Below are 7555 nucleotides of genomic sequence, written 5' to 3' on the forward strand. Positions count from 1 at the left end.
GAAAAAAAATTGAAAGAGAATTACTAGTGGCGCACCGTGCATGTGGTGCGCCATTACTAGTTTAACTAGTAATGGCGCACTATCCCCTGGTGCGCCATTACTACACATGGTGCGCCATTAGTATATAGTAGTGGCGCACCACATGTCTGGTGCGCCATTAGTGTCCATATTATCTATAGCCCTTTTCCTAGTAGTGACCGACGTACTCCTTCCTCCTATATATACCTACGTACCCCCAAACTACCAGATACGGAGCCAAAAACCTAATTCCACCGCCGCAACCTTCTGTACCCGTGAGATCCCATCTTGGGGCATGTTCCGGAGCTCCCCTGGAGGGGGCATCGATCACGGAGGGCTTCTACATCAACACCATAGCCTCTCCGATGAAGTGTGAGTAGTTTACTTCAGACCTTCGGGTCCATAGTTATTAGCTAGATGGCTTCTTCTCTCTTTTTGGATCTCAATACAATGTTCTCCCCCTCTATTGTGGAGATCTATTCGATGTAATCTTCTTTTGCGGTGTGTTTGTTGAGACCGATGAATTGTGGGTTTATGATCAAGTTTATCTATGAACAATATTTGATTCTTCTCTGAATTCTTTTATGTATGATTGGTTATCTTTGCAAGTCTCTTCGAATTATCAGTTTGGTTTGGCCTACTAGATTGATCTTTCTTGCAATGGGAGAAGTACTTAGCTTTGGGTTCAATCTTGCGGTGTCCTTTCCTAGTGACAGTAGGGGCAGCAAGGCACGTATTGTATTGTTGCCATCGAGGATAACAAGATGGGGTTTATATCATATTGCATGAGTTTATCCCTCTACATCATGTCATCTTGCTTAAAGCGTTACTCTGTTCTTATGAAATTAATACTCTAGATGCATGCTGGATAGCAGTCGATGTGTGGAGTAATAGTAGTAGATGCAGGCAGGAGTCGGTCTACTTGTCTCGGACGTGATGCCTATATACATGATCATACCTAGATATTCTCATAACTATGCTCAATTCTGTCAATTGCTCAACAGTAATTTGTTCACCCACCGTAATACTTATGCTCTTGAGAGAAGCCACTAGTGAAACCTATGGCCCCCGGGTCTATTTTCCATCATATTAATCTCCCGACAACAAGCTATTTCAGGCGCCATTTTTATTTTGTTTTCTTTACTTTGCATCTTTATCATAAAAATACCAAAAATATTATCTTATCATATCTATCAGATCTCACTCTCGTAAGTGACCGTGAAGGGATTGACAACCCCTTTATTGCGTTGGTTGCGAGGATTTATTTGTTTGTGTAGGTGCGAGGGACTCGTGCGTGGCCTCCTACTGGATTGATACCTTGGTTCTCAAAAACTGAGGGAAATACTTACGCTACTTTGCTGCATTACCCTTTCCTCTTCAAGGGAAAACCAACGCAGTGCTCAAGAGGTAGCAAGAAGGATTTCTGGCGCCGTTGCCGGGGAGTCTACGCAAAAGTCAATATACCAAGTACCCATCACAAACCCTTATCTCCCGCATTACATTATTTGCCATTTGCCTCTCGTTTTCCTCTCCCCCACTTCACCTTTGCCGTTTTATTCACCCTTCTTCCGTTCAATCTTTTGTTTGCTTGTGTTCCCATGTACCTTCTTTTTGCTTGCATCTTCGCTTGCTAAAAGTTTATGGATCCTCATCCACTTGCCAATCTCTTTAAGAGATCCAATTATGATGAACCTATTGCTAGTGAATTGAGTGCACTAGATTATCTTTATGAGGTTTTGCTTGAAATTCGTGAATCTAAAAATTGTGATAAAGTACTTTATGAAGCGATTCACGATAGATCTTTGAATAAAAAGCATGATTGCAATGATTTTACTATAAATTCTATTGATGTCAATTGTGCTAAAATATGCAAAACCCTAAGCTTGGGGATGCTAGTTTTGCTATGTCTACTACTTGTTGCAATGATCATGATTGGGGTGATTCTTCTTATGATCTTGAAAATTTATTTAAGCCCCATGATGAATATGAGATTGATAATAGTGTTTGCAATAATATTGAAAGTGGGTTTGGAAGAGTGTCAACTTTAGATCCCACATATTTGGAGAATGTTCAATCTTATGGTATTTTTGATAAAAGTTGGTTTGGAGAGGTCATGACTTTAGTTAATGTTAATCCCACTATTTTGGAAGAGTGTCAACTTTGCATACATGTGGATCGTGTTAAGCATATGTTTTGTGATAGCTATATTGTTGAATTTTCTTATGATCCTACATGTAATTATTATGAGAGAGGAAAATATGGTTGTAGAAATTTTCATGTTACTAAATTACCTCTCGTTATGTTGAGATTGCTATTGTTTCTTTCGGCTTCCTTGCATATGCTAGTTTTTGCTTGCCTTGATAATTTGTTTGCCTATAAGATGCCTAGGCATAGGAAGTATGTTAGACATAGATGTGTTTGTCACGTGTTTTATGATGCTCTCTTTGTGCCTCAATTCTTGTCTTTCTTGTGAGCATCATTGAAATCTCAATGCCTAGCTAGGGGCGTTAAACGATAGCGCTTGTTGGGAGGCAGCCCAATTTTATTTTAACTTCCTTGCTTTTTTCTTATGTTTAGGAATAAATATTTGATCTAGCCTCTGGTTATACTTGTTTTTATGTTTTAATTAGTGTTTGTGCCAAGTTAAACCTATAGGATCTTCTTGGATGATAGTTATTTGATCTTGCAGAAAATTCCAGAAACTTTCTGTTCATGAAAATAATTGTTAAAAATCACCAGAACGTGATAAAATATTGATTCCAGTTTCTGCTGATCCATAAACAAATTGTCTAGGTCTTCCTATTTTGGCTGAATTTTTGGAGTTCCAGAAGTTTGCGTTAGTTACAGATTACTACAGACTGTTCTGTTTTTGACAGATTCTGTTTTTCGTGTGTTGTTTGCTTATTTTGATGAATCTATGACTAGTAAAATAGTTTATAAACCATAGAGAAGTTGTAATACAGTAGGTTTAACACCAATATAAATAAAGAATGAGTTCATTACAGTACCTTGTAGTGGTCTTTTGTTTTCTTTCGCTAACGGAGCTCACGAGATTTTCTCTTAAGTTTTGTGTTGTGAAGTTTTCAAGTTTTGGGTAAAAGATTTGATGGATTATGGAACAAGGAGTGGCAAGAGCCTAAGCTTGGGGATGCCCATGGAACCCCAATATAATCTAAGGACACCAAAAATCCAAAGCTTGGGGATGCCCCGGAAGGCATCCCCTCTTTCGTCTACTTCCATCGGTAACTTTACTTGGAGCTATATTTTTATTCACCACATGATATGTGTTTTTGCTTGGAGCGTCTTGTATGATTTGAGTCTTTGCTTTTTAGTTTACCACATTCATCCTTGCTGTACACACTTTTTGAGAAATTATTAGAATACTCTATGTGCTTCACATATATCTTTTGAGTTATATAGTTTTTGCTCTAGTACTTCACTTATATCTTTTAGAGCATGGTGGTGGTTTTGTTTTATAGAAACTATTATTCTCTCATGCTTCACTTAGATTATTTTTAGAGTCTTAAACAGCATGGTAATTTTCTTAAATAATCCTAATATGCTAGGTATTCAAGACTAGTACAAACTTTCTTATGAGTGTGTTGAATACTAAGAGAAGTTTGATGCTTGATGATTGTTTTGAGACATGGAGGTAGTAATATCAAGGTTGTGCTAGTTGAGTAGTTGTGAATTTGAGAAATACTTGTATTGAAGTTTGCAAGGCCCGTAGCATGCACGTATGGTAAACGTTATGTAACATATTTGAAACATGAGGTGTTCTTAGATTGTCCTCCTTATGAGTGGCGGTCGGGGACAAGCGATGGTCTTTTCCTACCAATCTATCCCCCTAGGAGCATGCGCGTAGTGCTTGGTTTTTGATGACTTGTAGATTTTTGCAATAAGTATGTGAGTTCTTTATGACTAATGTTGAGTCCATGGATTATACGCACTCTCACCTTTCCATCATTGCTAGCCTCTTCGGTACCGTGCATTGCCCTTTCTCACATTGAGAGTTGGTGCAAACTTCGCCGGTGCATCCAAACCCCGTGATATGATACACTCTTTCACACATAAACCTCCTTATATCTTCCTCAAAACAGCCACCATACCTACCTATTATGGCATTTCCATAGCCATTCCGAGATATATTGCCATGCAACTTTCCACCGTTCCGTTTATCATGACATGTTCATCATTGTCATATTGCTTAGCATGATCATGTAGTTGACATAGTATTTGTGGCAAAGCCACCATTCATAATTCTTTCATACATGTCACTCTTGGTTCATTGCATATCCCGGTACACCGTCGGAGGCATTCATATAGAGTCATACTTTGTTCTAGTATCGAGTTGTAATCATTGAGTTGTAAATAAATAGAAGTGTGATGATCATCATTTTCTAGAGCATTGTCCCAAGTGAGAAAAATAAAAATTAAAAAAAGAGAGAAAGGCCATAAAAAAAGAAGGCCCAAAAAAAATGAGAGAAAAAGAGAGAAGGGACAATGTTACTATCCTTTTACCACACTTGTGCTTCAAAGTAGCACCATAATCTTCATGATAGAGAGTCTCTTGTTTTGTCACTTTCATATACTAGTGGGAACTTTTAATTATAGAACTTGGCTTGTATATTCCAACAATGGGCTTCCTCAAATGCCCTAGGTCTTCGTGAGCAAGCAAGTTGGATGCACACCCACTTAGTTTCTTTTTTGAGATTTCATATATTTATAGCTCTAGTGCATCCGTTGCATGGCAATCCCTACTCCTTGCATTAACATCAATCGATGGGCATCTCCATAGCTCATTGGTTAGCCTCGTTGATGTGGGACTTTCTCCCTTTTTGTCTTCTCCACATAACCCCCATCATTATATTCTATTCCACCCATAGTGCTATATCCATGGCTCACGCCCCATGTATTGCGTGAAGGTTGAAAAAGTTTGAGATTACAAAAGTATTAAACAATTGCTTGGCTTGTCATCGGGGTTGTGCATGATGAGAGCATTCTTGTGTGACGAAAATGGAGCATGACTAAACTATATGATTTTGTAGGGATGAACTTTCTCTGGCCATGTTATTTTGAGAGGACATAATTGCTTAGTTAGTATGCTTGAAGTATTGTTATTTTTATGTCAATATTGAACTTTTATCTTGAATCTTTCGGATCTGAATATTCATACCACAATTAAGAAGAATTACATTGAAATTATGCCAAGTAGCATTCCACATCAAAAATTCTGGTTTTACCATTTACCTACTCGAGGACGAGCAGGAATTAAGCTTGGGGATGCTTGATACGTCTCCAACGTATCTATAATTTTTGATTGTTCCATGCTATATTATATTCTGTTTTGGACATTACTGGGCTTTATTATACACTTTTATATTATTTTTGGGACTAACCTATTAACCAGAGGCCCAGCCCAGAATTGCTGTTTTTTGCCTATTTCAGAGTTTCGCAGAAAAAGAATATCAAACGGATTCCAAACGGAATGAAACCTTCGGGAATGTGATTTTCGGAATGAACGTGATCCAGAGGACTTGGACCCTACGTCCAGACATCAACCAGGAAGGCACGAGGTAGGGGGCGCACCCTCCACCCTCGTGGGCCCCATGTTGCTCCACCGACATACTCCTTCCTCCTATATATACCTATGTACCCCCAACCTACCAGATACGGAGCCAAAAACCTAATTCCACCGCCGCAACCTTCTATACTCGTGAGATCCCATCTTGGGGTCTGTTCCGGAGCTCCGCCGGAGGGGGCATCAATCACGGAGGGCTTCTACATCAACACCATAGCCTCTCCGAGGAAGTGTGAGTAGTTTACTTCAAACCTTCGGGTCCATAGTTATTAGCTAGATGGTTTCTTCTCTCTTTTTGGATCTCAATACAATGTTCTCCCCCTCTCTTGTGGAGATCTATTCGATGTAATCTTCTTTTGCAGTGTGTTTGTTGAGACCGATGAATTGTGGGTTTATGATCAAGTTTATCTATGAACAATATTTGATTCTCCTCTAAATTCTTTTATGTATGATTGGTTATCTTTGCAAGTCTCTTCGAATTATCAGTTTGGTTTGGCCTACTAGATTGATCTTTCTTGCAATGGGAGAAGTGCTTAGCTTTGGGTTCAATCTTGCGGTGTCCTTTCCCAGTGATAGTAGGGGCAGCAAGGCACGTATTGTATTGTTGCCATCGAGGATAACAAGATGGGGTTTATATCATATTTCATGAGTTTATCCCTCTACATCATGTCATTTTGCTTAAAGCGTGTTACTCTGTTCTTATGAACTTAATACTCTAGATGCATGCTGGATAGCGGTCGATGTGTGGAGTAATAGTAGTAGATGCAGGCAGGAGTCGGTCTACTTGTCTCGGACGTGATTCCTATATACATGATCATACCTAGATATTCTCATAACTATGCTCAATTTTGTCAATTGCTCAACAGTAATTTGTTCACCCACCGTAATACTTATGCTCTTGAGAGAAGCCACTAGTGAAACCTATGGCCCCCGGGTCTATTTTCCATCATATTAATCTCCCAACAACAAGCTATTTCTGGCACCATTTTTATTTTGTTTTCTTTACTTTGCATCTTTATCATAAAAATACCAAAAATATTATCTTATCATATCTATCAGATCTCACTCTCGTAAGTGACCATGAAGGGATTGACAACCCCTTTATTGCGTTGGTTGCGAGGATTTATTTGTTTGTGTAGGTGCGAGGGACTCGTGCGTGGCCTCCTACTGGATTGATACCTTGGTTCTAAAAAACTGAGGGAAATACTTACGCTACTTTGCTGCATTACCCTTTCCTCTTCAAGGGAAAACCAACGCAGTGCTCAAGAGGTAGCAATCCTGTGTCCGGTTTTTCTTTCCGAACACCGGACAGAGTCTCAGGGGCTACTGTCTATACGGTGACTTTTTTACATAATTGCGTCGCTTACCTCAAAGCCTGTCAGAAGGCTATTGCAGGCTTCGGTCAGTCCGCTCTTAGCGGACTGGACCCTCTCAATCACCGTACCCATGAGAGTACGGTGTTCTTCCACAATGGAAGCACTTCTTAGCGCTTCCATTAAAGTATCTGGTGCCTCTGGATGGACAGAGGTCACCGGCGGAATGGGCACACCTCTTTCTTTCGAAGGAGGCTGCTTGCCGGATTCCGGAGCCGTATAGGTCTCCGGAACAGTATTCGGCTGGGGGGCGAATTGAATATGGCTCCCATCTCCAGTCTCCTGGGGGATTTGCTCCCCCATATGCCCAGCGGCCGAGGTTTCACCCTCTGGCGGCGCCCTGACTGCCTCCTTGGTCTTCCCCCGGCCTGTGAAGGTCCTTCGGGACACCACCTCAGCGTCGTCCGTGGCCTTGGGAGATGTGGCCGTCGGCAGTGACCCGCTGTCCATAGCATTTGAATCCAGCGAACCCCCCGATGAGGATCGCTGGGAGCTGTCATGGGCCGGACTGCAGTGCACGATTCAACCCATTAGGATCATGAGGAAAAGGAGTCGGACATATAAGTGCGTCAGTGCCTTTGAA

This window comes from Triticum aestivum, chromosome 1D, assembly GCF_018294505.1.
Source record: "Triticum aestivum cultivar Chinese Spring chromosome 1D, IWGSC CS RefSeq v2.1, whole genome shotgun sequence".
In the NCBI taxonomy this organism is placed as follows: domain Eukaryota; kingdom Viridiplantae; phylum Streptophyta; class Magnoliopsida; order Poales; family Poaceae; genus Triticum; species Triticum aestivum.